Here is a 15,349-nt window from a genome sequence, read left to right on the forward strand (position 1 = left end):
CTGGGCATTAGTTTTCTCATATATGCAAAATCTTTATATCCAATCTTTATAGTCTCAGTGATCTCTCCATCCACAAATTCATAATCCAATATTTGTTTTTCTCCATGACCTTGAAAGTGGTTTAAAGATCAGAGAAATATGAATATGTGTTTGTTTTAAAATGTCATAATTCTAGCATCATTACATCATTTTTTTAGTAATACATCTGTTTGAATATTAAAAAGGCTAATTTAATTTTGTTTTGTATATTGTTATTTTATGATTTTGGAGGGACTTATGGCCATATGAATTACTTGAATAACATTATGTATGTTCTTTATACATAGATGGTATAAGGTTAATGATTGTGGAATGATTAAAATAATTTTCATAATAGCTTTAGTCATTTTCACTGAATTAAGTACTAAAATAACAATTATGAAAAGAAGTAGGGTCAAACCACAGTATTCAGTATATGAAACAACAAAACCCCAAATGTAAATAATCAGTTTTTGAAAAATTAAGTCTGTTTTATTCCAACTTTTCTCATTAACCATGGACTTGTTTTCTTTCTAGATTTGTCTAAATCACACTCCAATCTACTTAATGGACATGTAATTTTACTATGTTAACAGAAGTCTTCATTTGCTTCATTTAGATCTCTTATTAACAGGGAGCTTGGAACTAGAGGTTTAGAAGCCCAGAGAATTGAACATGGAAGTAACAATTTATATGGTAGCATTGAATGTTATTATTTTTTTATTGTTGATACATATCAGTAATAATTACCTCTTATATCACCTTAAAAGACCTTTGGTTACAATTATATATTCTTCTTCATGATTTTGTAAAAATGATTTTTACTTTTGGAGAAGAAAATCAGTAATTTAAAATTCCATTTTGCACTTATGTAGTACACTTTACACTCCAAATAATTTCGGAGGACATTTTGTTTAATTATATAACCAGTGATATTGACTATAAACTTGATCTCACAAAATTGTATATGGCTGAAATGTAGTAATAGTTTCTCACTCTTAACAGCCAATAAAAAAAGTGCTTGAAAGTTCCTCTGCAGAGATTTTGCCTGAGCCATACCATGACCTATATTTAGGGAAGAAATCAGAAGAATAAAATTTAATCCATCAAACGAGAGAGGATCTACTGAATGCAAGGAATGCAATTTCCATGTTGGCGAAACATTTGTAAAGCTAAACAACCCGCAAACATGAAGGATAGGTAGGAAAACACAAAGGAATATCAGTTGGGTTAGATATTTGAGCTCTCTGATTTTTTCCCCGAGTTGGATGAGAATCTATTCCTTGTTCAGATTGATGATAAGTTTTTGCCATTGCAAGAGCAAGGAACCAGGTGCAAGTTATGAAAGAATCTGCTTTTTGAAATCACTAGATCATAGAACAGGAAGCCCAATGGTTGTGCAGCCTTGAACTGTTTTTCTTTAGGCTACTACCAAATAGTAAGCCAGCTGCAGTCTGTACAGAGCAGTGATTACGAAGAAAGAGCCTTGGCAACTGGGACAAAGCCAACCTGCAGTGAGCGGGGGGTGTTGCTGCGAGCATGTGAGCTGCTGCATAGTCCTGATAACGATGATTACATATTTTGCAATATTATGTTGATGAAATAGGTTCTAAAAACATTTGAAAATATCTGCTTTAGCAGCACAGACCATTCTGGAGCCTCCCAAATGAACTGAATTATGATTGGTTGAAAAAGTTTTGGCTTCCCAATTCAGTTCTCTTTATATTGGATTTATAAAATGACGGCTAATGGTCTACTCCGCAGATTATTGTGATTTACATAGGCCCACAGGAATGTTCAGATCAGTCTCTAAATGCCTTTATCATCCTTGATATTTTGTGTGTTATGTATTAGTTTACTTTTTACTTTATTAAGGTTTGTTAATATAATTTTTTTAATCATTTTCCTTTTGTCTTTTAGCCAAATTTGGTATTCCAACTATATTAATTAACTTTTAATTTTCCGTATGTTAAATTATCTAATATCTTCCTTCCTAGTTACTGTGTTATTTTAAACTTAATTTCTACGGTGCCTTCATTTTTTTTATAAGAACACTTTAGAAATTGGGCTTTCACTACTAAAGTGATCCTATGAATAATAAATAGTATCAATAATATGCTAGACAGAAAACATTAGAGACAGAAGAAACAGAAACATTAAATGTCATTTACAGAGAACCAGCCCGTTGTGTTCCGGGAACTGAACAGGTCTGTGAGACTATAACTTCGTGGGCAGGGAGAGAAGGGCACATAATGAATTGGGAAAGTCACACTGGGGCTCGGTCATGTAGTATCTTTAGGCCGCGGTAATTGCAGTTTCATGATTGCTCACAGCTGGTGTCCTGGAAGACTTTAAATTGTTGAGCCTTTAAAGGGAAAGGGTGTTTGAAATAGTTAACATTTTTATTGATTGATAGAAAAATTAAAACTTCAAACAAATGCTTTTATCACTAAAATGTAAATCTCTTAAAATAATTTAAACCGTGGTATCTATGGGATTCCAGAATTCTCACAGAACTGTTGAAAAAGTGAAGCTTAAGCCAGTCAGAGGAGAGATGGAATGATATCTCTCAGCTAAGGGGGCAAAATACTGCAACCTAACAGTGTTATCTTTGTATAATTTAGATAATCACAATCTAGGGATTAAATGCTCTCTTTTCTACAATGTAATTGTTTACATGTGAAATTGACAAGGGTATAAACTGAAATTTGAGCAATCTGTAACACTGCTCTCTTCCAACATGCTCGGGAAGGGCATATCAGACCTTACAGGCAAATTAGAAATTTTCATTAAGTATATTCCTTCATAGGGTACAGTTCTGTTCCTTTAGAATTATTTTTTTTTTAACCTCATGAGAAGCAATACCCTGTTCTCTCCACAAATATGTTTGCATCCATTTTTTCAAAAGCCATTTCTAAGACTCCATTTTTAAAGTCATTTTGTTGTTTATTCTTTTTCTTTATTTTTTTCTTTATTGATTAAGGTATTACATATGTGTCCTTATCCCCCCCATTGCCTCCCCACCCCCTGCTAATGTCCTCACCCCCTGGTGTCTGTGTCCATTGGTTAGGCTTATATGCATGCATACAAGTCCTTTGGTTGATCTCTCCCTTTTCCCCCCACCTTCCCCTGCCTTCCCTCTGAGGTTTGATGGTCTGATCAATGCTTCTCTGTCTCTGGATCTGTTTTTGTTCATCAGTTTATGTTGTTCATTATATTCCACAAATGAGTGAGACTATGTGATATTTATCTTCCTCTGACTGGCTTATTTCACTTAGCATAGTGCTCTCCAGTTCCATCCATGCTGTTGCAAATGGTAAGAATTCCTTCTTTTTTACCCCAGCGTAGTATTCCATTGTGTAGATGTACCACAGTTTTTTAATCACCTCATCTGCTGATGGGCACATAGGCTGCTTCCAAATCTTAGCTCTAGTAAATTGTGCTGCTATGAACATAGGGGTGCATGCATCCTTTCTGATTGGTGTTTCTAGTTTCTCGGGATATATTCCTAGAAGTAGGATCACTGGGTCAATTATCCAGAAGCATTGCATTTCTTTGTTATGCTAATACTGGCCTTTTCTATTGAATTTTATGTTAGCGTGCATATTTTATAAAACATACTAGCTGTTTATCAAGTCCTTGTCAATATTCCTTAAACAGTATTTTTATTATTTGTAATTTTTACCCAAATTTTAAAGTTGGATTCTAAGGTATTAATGCCATATAGGCATTAGTAGAAAGGACTACATGGAAAAGTAACTTAACTATTCTGTGTCTTTACAAAAGTATGAAAGAGGTCTAATGGCCTCCTTTTATAGCCATGAAAGGATAAAGGTGCAGAATTAAAGTGCTTCTGGCTCCTGTATCAATTATGTACCATTTATTACAAACTTATTCATAACTTTAGTTTGGTTCATCTTTGCTCCTTGTGTAAGTAAATTAGCTTTAGGGAACCAAAGGACAATGGTTCTAGAGAGTGTTCATTTGACGCCTTCCTGCTGAGGCAGGGTATGGACAGAAATACCAGAGAGAGTACAAATGGATTTTCAACATGTCTGGGTAGTAACTCTTCAAATGTCAGCAAAAGCACATTCAGGTTCTCATATTTTCCCATCAATTTGAAGCCAGCACTATATTAACTGCTGGAAATAGAAATAACATATACACAACCTGTTTCTTTCAAGTATCTCTCAATTTAGTAAGGAAAGCAGTCAAAATATAAAAATAACATTTATAGAACAACATGATATACATTCTGGGTGCCCAATCCATCACTTGTCAGATGATATTAGTTCAACTTCAGTGAAAAGCTTGCCTTGATTTATACTTTCTTTTAATAGCGTTGATAATTTTAAGCTCAACATATACTATTAGTAATAGTTTAAAACAAGTAAATGTAAGTAAAATAAATACCTAGGTAACTAAATGAGAATAATTGTAACATATATATATATATATATATATTTATATATATATATATATTTTTAAACACATAGACCACAAAATAGTAGTGAACTGTATATTTAGTGATATAGCCCACTGTGGTGTGTGGTTTTCTTTATTGCCCCAAATAGCCCAAGTTGGTAAAGTTTATTATAAAAACCTTCCATATAACATCAATATTTTAAGCTCATTGTCAGTTAAAAATATTGCTAACCTAAGAAAAGATGTGTTCCAGTATAAAGAGATAACAAAAGAGGCTGACAGAATTTAATCCTAGGCTAATTAGAATTCAGTTGATTTTGAGAAATAAATGAAGAATGAAAATAATGACTTAAAATGAAGCCAAGTGAAGATAGAATGTGTGAGTTGAGACATGTGGACAGGAAGTTGATAGTAAGGAAGTAATAATTTGCTATTTAACACTTCTGATTGTTGAGAATAAACAATGATTGTCAGGACTAAGGACATGAACGCGCACGAACACACACACACACACACACACACACACACACACACACACCTGAAATAAGGACAAAATAAACAAAGCTGTTAGAAATAAAACTTCATTGACAAGCTGAAAAAATCAGTACAAATGGAAACAAACCATTTTATTTTATGATTTCTAGTGACACACCTCCCAAATTTATTCCTTTGAAAAACTAGAAAGAGGGATATTTTCCTATAGTTCTAACTATATCATTGTTTTTTACTGTTCATATATAAATTTATGAAAATGAATATTGGATTAATAAGTAGTCTCTGCCTTTTAAAAGGTCATTATTATGTACGTTAAATATACAGATACAAAATGTTTTCAATGACTAGGAACAGGTTCAGCCTGTGGCCACGTGGAGTACAGCATGCTGCACAATGTGAAGCTCTCTGCAATCCTTAAACAGGCAGACTTTCTGATCTTGGGAAGGTCCACATGTATGTCAAAGTATATGATAAAGGATTTAATAAACATAAAAGTCACTGCTTCCTCCACCATATTGCACTTGATTGCAATCAGCATGTTACAGCCTCAGTCTAATTATAAAACATCAGATGTTTCATCAGCTTTTCTAGCAGAGCTCTGTGCTGCATCTGTGGTCACTGGCCCATTGAACATAAATTTTAAATTTTTTAATGTTTAATTTCAATCTGAATTGCACAGTTGATGCTAAACTATACCAGAATTAAAACTGCCTTGAAGATAACATGTTTGGGGAACTATTTTCAGGACATGATTTCCCAAATATCCCTTTCATTACTCATGCAAATAAGTAATACTTTTTAAAAAACCTTGTTCTGCTCACATTTCTGGAATTTTAACTCATAAGGCAATAAAGAACACATCAAGGAAGTAACTGCGAGTTCATATTATTTACTGCTCTTGATGATATTTTTAAAAATATGTTTTTATTAATTTCAGAGAGGGAGGGAGAGAAAGATAGAAACATCAGTGATGAGAGAGAATCATGATTGGCTGCCTCCTGCGCACCCCACACTGGGGATGGAACCTGCAACCTGGGCATGGGCCCTGACCAGGAATTGAACCATGACCTCCTGGTTCACAGGTTGATGCTCAAGCACTGAGCAATGCAGGTGGAGCAGAGATTTTGTTTGTTTGTTTGTTCTGGGTGTTTGTTTTAACAATACCCAAGTCTGTCCCATCTTTGCTTCATCACTTTATCTCCTATTGCAATCTTTAATGATCTCTCTATATTTTTGTTCTCTTGCCTATCTTATCCATAAAAATGTAAATTCTTGGAGAGCAAGGACCTAGAGAGTCTTTTCTTTTTTTTGTAAGAGAGCATTTATTTGTTAAATCATAGAGGTAGAAAAAGTAATTCCTAAAGGAAATGGGCTTAGGAAACAAGTTGTAGAGGAAAACGAAGGACCCTTGGAGCTTGGGAGTGAGTAAGCTACAGGAGAAAAAGAAAGGTATGGACTTGCTTCAGGGAGGGAGGGCGCTAGTGAGTCTTTTTCATTCACTGCTGTCATATTGTAGGCTTTCAATAAATATATGTTTAAATTGAATAACAAGTTGATATACTATCTAATAAAAGAGTAATATGCAAATTAACTCATTCTGTGTCAAAGATGGTGGCGCCCATAGTGGCCGGGGTGGGAAGCTGGAAGCATTGCCCCAGCAATGCGAGCCCAGTGTCCCCAAGGCTTGGGACACTGGGCTTGCTTCACCCCCGGTGACACGAGCCAAGCGTCTGTGCAGAGGGAGGGGACCCCGGCCATGCAGCAGGAGGTTGAGAAGCCTCAGGCTGGAGCAAGGGATGCTGGCGTTGTAGGCCAGGCTGAGGGACTCGCCCCCCCCCCCCAGCACGAATTTTGTGTACCGGGCCTCTAGTATTAAAATAATTTGGGATTCACCCAAGTTGTATAAAGTAAAAGATAGGAATATATATATATATATATATATATATATATATATATATATATATATACGCTTTTACTGATTTTTAGAGAGAGAGGAAGGGAAAGGGATAGAGAGATTGAAACATTGATGAGAGAGAAACATCAGTTGGCTGCCTCCTGCAATACCCCCTTCTGGGGGGCCAAAGCCTACAACCCAGGCATGTGCCCTCACCCTGCATCAAATGGCCTTTCTTGGTTCCTTGGTCGACACTCAAGCAGGGAGCCACACTGGCTAAGACAGAACTGTATTTTTATTTTATTTATTTTTTATTTATTTATTTTTTTAAAATATATTTTATTGATTTTTTACAGAGAGGAAGGAAGAGGGATAGAGAGTTAGAAACATCGATGAGAGAGAAACATAAATTCAGCTGCCTCCTGCACACTCCCTACTGGGGATGTGCCCGCAACCAAGGTACTTGCCCTTGATCGGAATCGAACCTGGGACCCTTTAGTCCGCAGGCCAATGCTCTATCCACTGAGCCAAACCGGCTAGGGCAGAACTATATTTTTAATAGATGAACACATATCAACCACAACCCCTATCCACAAAAATGATTCTAGTTTTGCTTATATGGAGTTTTAACACATTTAAACATAGCAAGAGTTAAGCATATATTTTTAGACAGTGGGAATTGTTGAAATGAACTGTCAAAACTTAAGTTACAGATATTAGTTACTTTGCATTTCTAATAGAGGACATGGATTTTCAAGTTGTCTTTTGGCTTGCAGACAATAATATAATTATGGTACCTATGTCCTATATTTTTAGTTTGATCATTATCTTAGAATTTCCTTGTTATTATCAATTTTAAAAAAATATTAGCCCACCCTTCTGAATGTAGACCTTACCTACAGTCTTATGCAGTTTACTTGCTTTTTCATATACTATTTCCTTATGCATATTTGGCTGACTAAACGTGAACATTTTTACAAGCAAAACGCCAGTATAAAGGAACAGCACCCAATACCCAATAAAACAGATTTTTCAGGATTCTTAATATCATTTAAGATACGTCTAGAAAAACTGTCAATATGCTAAGCAAATGACTATGGGTTTGATCTTAGAATTTGTTCCAGATAATTTGTTCACTGACTTCTTTATTTAGGAGCTCATTCCTGGCGGGTATGAGTACACATAATTTCTAAAAGCGTGCTAAAATACATAAGTGTGTTGTGCTTTTCAAACAGCCAGTTTACCCTCTCAGGAATTTACATTTTCATCCCGCCTCAGAGATGCTGATTTCATCACTCAGTGCCTTTACTCATAAACATTTTGTGGTTCCTAAAAAGATGTGCTATACAAACTTTCAGCAATAATTTATGAAGAAGAGAAAGATTTCCAGCTTGTTTGAAAATAGAATGGCAATAAAAAAAATGCACCTGTAAACAGAACACATAAGGAGTGTGCAGGGTGGTCTCCAAGAAACAATAACCATCCCCGGGGTGATGCCAGAGAGTGGCTGGAAGAGCTGTTTTTGCAGAGCAGCCAGGAAATAACCATGAAAACAATCCTCCAAACCCTGAATCAGCAGCAATTTTAGTCCTTGTTCCTGCAACTTACAAAGAGACTTTTAATAGCGCTGTGAATCTACTGTAAGATCAACTTCTCCATCTACTGGCTGAAGGTCAAATCTTGATCTTTATTAGTTATAAAAATTCTGAATTTATTTGTGTATGTGCATGTGTTTTCCACAATGAACACATTATTAACTAAATGCATAATTTACTCTCTTTAAGTTATAATACAGTATGAATTGAAGGAATGCAAGCTATATCTTGAAAGCAATATCGTTACATTCAAGTGTAAATCAAGCTGACAATTTACATTGTTATAAAAAGTTGTTAATTATATTATTAGCATGATTAAATACACTCTGTTTCTTAAAAAATATTATATCTGATTTGACTATTGAGGAATTTCTTAATTTGCTGGCATGTAGGTAGGTATTCTCTACTTGTTCACTTTTACAGGCATTTTGATATTAAACTTTAGAGAACCATAAATTTTTTTATTCCATCTGTTTTTAAAACAGTACTCAAATTGGCAGTTGATAGTACCTAGATAATCTTAAACTATGACCTAGAAATCAGATTAGGAATTAATAGAACCCCAAAATGTAATGTTAACCACAATTTTGCAACATTATTTTAGTAAGAAAAGTTGTTTGGCAATCTGAAAATGGTGTTGAATACATGAGAGCATAAGGCAGACATTCCTCACAGCAAATCTTACAAACCTTATTACAGAATCTGTCAACTACTTAGATGTTTTTACAAATTTCCTATACATGTTATACCTCCCCTGTCCTAATGATATATCCTTCTTCTCACTAATCATAAGCATCTAAAACTAGATTGTCATTGTCTGACAATCACTGCCAACAAAAATAACTCTCACATTTTGTAGAACTCTTTTCTCACAGATGTATGGCCATGCCAACTCTGGTGACTTCCCTTGATTCTTCCATCCCCTTGAGGTGATTTACTGATTATTTCTTATAATTTCTTATCACCACTTTATAGCAGTTACCTAGAAGGCCATGGTTGGAAGTTGTTGTAACAGATTTTGAAATATTTTATTTCTGTTTATGTGGTCATAATGGGGTTGTTAATTAACATGTGGTGTCTCTATAGTCAAGTGTTACCCATTGATAGACAAGATCTTTATCCCCATATATCTACTGTACTCCTTACCCCAACTCATACATAGAACTGGTTGATAAAATAGTGAAAATCATCAACCCATGCTATCGTCCATTTTTAAATAGCATTGGATCCAAACATATTTGTCATAGTGAGAAGTATATATTTTAAAATAAATTATTTTTAATATATTTTTATTGATTTCAGAGAGGAAGGGAGAGAGAGATATATAAACATCAATGATGAGGAAGAATCATTGATTGGCTGCCTCCTGCACACTCCACACTGGGAATTGAACCCTCAACCTGGGCATGTGCCCTGACTGGGGGTCGAACTATGACCTTCTGGTTCATAGGTCAATGCTCAGCCATTAAGTTATGCTGGTCGGGCTAAATTAAATTATTTACAAAATAAATACCCCCTTATGTATATGATATCTGTTTTCCAGTATTACCCACATATCAGAGCAATTATTTTCTCCTTAAATATCACCTTCTAATTTGTGTCCACTAGCCCCCGGATGGCTGAGCCTGTGGGTGATTAGAAATAAATGTAGTAGTTATGACTCACTGGTTATGCTATAACAGTGATGGCGAACCTATGACACACGTGTCAGAGGTGACACGCGAACTCATTTTTTTGGTTGAATTTTCTTTGTTAAATGGCATTTAAATATATAAAATAAATATCAAAAATATGTCTTTGTTTTACTATGGTTGCAAATATCAAAAAATTTCTATATGTGACACGGCACCAGAGTTAGGTTAGGGATTTTCAAAATGCTGACATGCCGAGCTCAAAAGGTTCGCCATCACTGTGCTGTAATATCCATAGTCAAAATATTCTAGCCATGATTTATGGGATGAATCTTTTCCCTCTCCAAAGGTCCCTTCTCTCCTCTGGTTTCATGGAGCTTTTTTTAGAGGTATATCACTGTGTTTACAAACGATTCCAGTGTGCTTTTCTCAGACCTGCTCTTTTGCACTGACATAACTTATCTTTGGGATCCTGTGTGGTATTCTTTTAAAGTTACTGCCACTGCCAAGTCCTGGTACCTCATTTTTGTTTTAATTTACATATCCTTGATTTGATGGCATATGGTGTGAAGCCATTAAGAGATGTCTCTTAAGGTCTTTGGCCACTTCTAACTTGGTTTGTTTATTGTTGAGTTTTAAGAGTTCTTTGTATATTTTGGATAACAGTCCTTAATGGGGTGTGTTTTTGGCAAATATTTTTTTACAATTTATGGCTTGTCCTCTGATTCTCTTGACATTGTCTTTCTCAAACCAGAAGGTTTTTATTTTAACGAAATCCAGCTTATCAATTATTTCTTCATGAAATGTCCCTTTGGTGTTATATCTAACAAGCCATTGCTTTATTCAAGGCTATATAGGTTTTTTACTATGATATCATCTAGGGGTTTTATAGTTTTGTGTTTTGTATTTGCATCTGTGGTCCATTTTGAGTGGTGTGTGTGTGTGTGTGGGTGGGTGTGAAGGGTATAAGTTTTGCCTACAGATTTATGTATATTTTTTTACATGTCAATGTCCAATTGTTCTAGCATCATTGGTTAAAATGACTCTCTTTGGTCTAATGAATTGCCTTGGCTTCTTTGGCAGAGATCAGCTGACTGTAGTTATGTGGGTCTATTTCTGGGTTCTCTGTTCTGTTCCATTAATTCATTTGTTCTTTCAACAATACCATACTGTTTTGATTACTGTAGCTTTATAGTTGGTCTTGAAGTCAGGTAGTATCAGTTCTCCAATTCTGTCCTTTGATTCAATATTACATTGGCTATTCTGGGTCTTTTGCCTCATTACCATAGAATTTTATATAATAAAAGCCTAATATGCAAATCAACCGAACAGCAGAATGACCAGTGGAATGACTGGTTGCTATGATGCATACTGGCCACCAGGGGCCAGACTCTCAACACAGGAGCTTCCCACAGCCCTCATGTCCCAGGCCAGACAAGATGGGCGCCCCCTAATCACCCTACCGGTCACCCCGCCGAGGGAGGTGACAGGCAGCTGCGGCAGGGGATGAGGCCGGTGAGCGGGTGGCACCAGGCCAGCCACGGCTGGTGCCAGCAGCGGCCCCCTGATCACCCTGTCAGTCACCCCACAGATCATCTCTGATCACTGGCTAGGCCTAGGGACCCTTCCTGTGCACAATTTCATGCACTGGGCCTCTAATCCTATATAATAAAAGGCTAACATGCAAATTGCCCCTTTGACAGGGGGAATTTGACCAGGGGGTGGGGCCAGCCAGCCAACCACCGCAGCCCCTCCTCCCAGCCCATCTGGTCAGATTCCACCCATGCACGAATTCATGCACTGGTCCTCTAGTTTTAAAATAAATTTCTTGGGGTAAAATATAGAATGATGCTGTATTAAAATTTCGAAAAAGATTGCTGAAAAAGAATTTACAGTTGTTTTGTATACTTAAGTTATACTATAAAATGAATAAAGTCTGTTTCCATATTTATATTTAGTCATTCCAAATCTACTATTTCACATGACATTAAAATATTTGTTGGCCTAGCTGCTGTGGCTCAGTGGTTGAGCATCAGTCTATACACCAGGGGATCTCTGGTCAGGGCACATGCTAGGGTTTCAGGCTCAATCCCTAGTGGGGGGGGCATACAAGAGGCAGATAATTGATGTCTATGTTTTTCTCTCATCAATGCTTTTGTCTCTCTCTCGCTCACCTTTCCTATCTCTAAAAATTAACAAAAACATATTTAAAGATAAAATATTTGTTAATTGAACTCAATGTATAACTCTGTATTCTATCTAAAGAGCATGTTTATTTTGTTACAGATAGGTTTCTCAAAGGAGCATGAATTTTTTGTGACTATGACCAACAAGATTTTGGCATCTAGTTAGCATTCTATAGAGAGAGATGCTATAGATTGAAAATATAAGATAATAAAAAAGTTTAAGACCACAGTAGAAAATGGCTAAGAGAACTAGAGTTAATTACAAAAGAGAATATAAATAACTAATAAAGTTTTTTTTAAGAAGCTTTAACTAATTAGTACAGAAAAGCAAATTAAAGCCATATATTTTAAGTTTTAAAAATAGAATTCTGCATACTGTCAGGATAAAAGACATTCTCTTATCCTTTGAATTATATTTGAAACCACTTTTAGGTAGCAGATTTATAATTTATGTGATGAGACGTAAAACATTTTTCGAACCATCTATCCAAGATAATAAAATATGTGCATAGATTTACACATAAAGATCGGCATCATTGTAGGCCCTTTGGAGTTATTTATCAACATCATGACGAATGTTTCAGAAGTTTGTTAAATAGTTTCAGAAGAAAAGAAAAGTGAAACAGTGCGATATTGGAGGTGATTAAGGAGTCTTTGAAAGAGCCCTTTCAATAAATCATGGAGTGTGGCTTGTACTACCAGGGCACTGTTTTCAGACTTTTACGTTTTTATGAATCACCTTGAGACCTTGTTAAAGGCACATTCTGATTCAATATGTCTGGGTGGAGCCTGCGATCCTGTGTCTCTAACAAGCTCCCGGGGGTTGCTGAGGTGCTGTTTTGCACTAACTAACTTCAGTAGCAAGGTCTACCGAACACTGAAAGGGGGAGGGCTGTAAGACTACCTCTTACACTTACAAGCTATTTCATTTCATAATTGAAGAGTAATTAATGTGTCCTTTTTGTTGGACAGGGACTATGAATCAAAGACTTGTTTTTAGTGTTAAAACAATAAAATCATGGCCATAAAGGTGTCCTCTCTAGTGATTCCATGGCTATCGTGCCCTCAGGCATTCATAAGCTACAACCTTAGGGACATCTGTATTCATGAATGAGGTGACATTTGCCACATTTGTGTTAAATACGTTGAGTTCACTTTCATTTTTACGGGTATCAGTAACTAAGGAAAAATAGTTCAGGGAAGATATTACAGAAAGTGCAAGTCTTTAATACAGTCAAGTGTAATGGAGAGCCTGTCAAATACGGATTACCAGGAGTGGGGGTTGAAGAATGGAGACGTTAGGGTAAGTGAAATGGTTTAAAACAAGATCACTTGACCATAAAACATGGACTGTACAAGTTATATATGAAAATTAATGTTTATCATTGATAACATTAGTTCATGTCTTCCTGTCAACCCCAAACCACACACAATGTGCTGGCAATTCCCATCATTGTGCAGAGGCTTTATTTTAAAACTCTGAAGAAAACTGACATTTGCGGAGGTTTTGGAAAGAAGAGGGGGAACCAATAGTAAAAGACTTTACTATTTTGCCTCTTCTCAGGAGCACTTACATAAACTATAAAATTGCAGCTCTGTACTCTAAGAAAATGATTGGAAATGAATCAAAATTTAATCACAAATCAATAATTAGAGTCGAATATATTTGCTGAACCTAATGACCTAAGTTTTAACAATTGTACTCTGAATTTATGGTATTTCACAGTTACCTTTATGTTCTTAAGATATCCTTCAGTCAGTATTTATAAATTTTTAAATTAGTTAGCAAAGAAAAATAAAGTTAATGTTCTCTCACTGGAGCAACCATTACTAAAACTGCTATTTTTTAAAACCATTTTGTATAACAACTGCTATTAAAATTTAGTTGGAAGCCTGGCCGGTTTGGCTCAGTGGTTGAGCATCGACTCCTGAACCAAGCAGGAGATCACAATTGAGTCCCAGTCATAGCATGTGCCTATGTTGTGGGCTCAATCCCCAGTAGGGGGCATGTAGGAGGCAGCCTGATAGATGTCTCTGTCTCATCATTGATGTTTCTCTCTCTCCCTCTCCCTTCCTCTCTCAGAAATCAATAGAAACATATTTAAAATTTTAGTTGGGAATGACATGTTTACTCTTAATTTCACATGAATTGTTAAGGTGCTGTAAATTGTTTGTCTGTTACATATTGTTCACATGGACAACAGAGGTTGATATACAGGGTGTCCCAAAAAATGTATACACACTGTAATAGCTGATAGCTCAATTTTGAAAATGAAATGTATGTTAAGAAACACTGCCTTTATAATTATTCAAAGTGTGCCTATATATTTTTGGGACATCCTATATTTAATAGTCTTAAAGAATATAAAACGTATGGTTCCACATTCACAGTAACTGAATTCTGATGCAGCAAATGCTGACCAAAAAAAGCTCCTGGGAATACTGCATGACCTAGGAATTAAACATAATCATCAAACAATGTTTGCAGACTCATCCAAGTACAACACTCCACCACCAGGTCTCTTGACCTTTCATGGAGGCATTGCCCAAAGGGGGCTGAGGTTGCCAGCTAACATTTAAATGGACATTCTATGGAAAAATTAACCTCAAGTTATGAGATTATTTTTTTTATTATCTGGCACTAAGCAATTAAGTAGCTTCTTAAAAAATTGTTAGAGTATGTCATTACCATTAAGAAATTGCTACTCACTGCTTCTTGTGTGTTAAGTATTCATACTCATTTTACATGAAAAATTACTGAGATTAAAAGATGTATACACTTACCATAGCTAAAAATGACCCCTATGCAGAGAATTAAACCTTCTTGCAATTTACTACTGTCTTTTGAGTGATAACTTGCTTGTTTATTGGGTGTTTTGTTTTTTTAAAGAGAAGTTATCTTTTCACCATGTTTTAAGGCCATGGTTCAAGAAATGAATATGCTTCCACTCATATCTATAATAATAAAAGCATAATATGCTAATTAGACCGGATGTCCGAACGACCTTCCGGATGTCATTCTGGACGACCTTGTGTATGAAGCCATGGCAGGCGGGGGCTGAGGTAGAGGCAGCTGCCATGGTTTGGGGAGCCGGCACGGCCATG

The 15,349-nt window shown here is 35.9% G+C and overlaps 1 protein-coding gene and 1 non-coding gene across 2 annotated transcripts in view; one reads left to right on the forward strand and one right to left on the reverse strand.

Annotated features, from left to right (window-relative positions):
• Window positions 1-15,349, forward strand: part of GALNTL6 (polypeptide N-acetylgalactosaminyltransferase like 6) — a 955,099-nt gene that overhangs the window by 265,583 nt on the left and 674,167 nt on the right. The gene's annotated exons all lie outside the window — the stretch shown is intronic.
• On the reverse strand, window positions 4,508-4,646 carry LOC118659475. The gene has a single exon (XR_004968588.1). It is a non-coding gene; the product is annotated as a small nucleolar RNA SNORA4 (small nucleolar RNA).

The sequence above is a fragment of the Myotis myotis genome, unplaced genomic scaffold (assembly GCF_014108235.1).
Source record: "Myotis myotis isolate mMyoMyo1 unplaced genomic scaffold, mMyoMyo1.p scaffold_m19_p_6, whole genome shotgun sequence".
NCBI classification, from domain to species: domain Eukaryota; kingdom Metazoa; phylum Chordata; class Mammalia; order Chiroptera; family Vespertilionidae; genus Myotis; species Myotis myotis.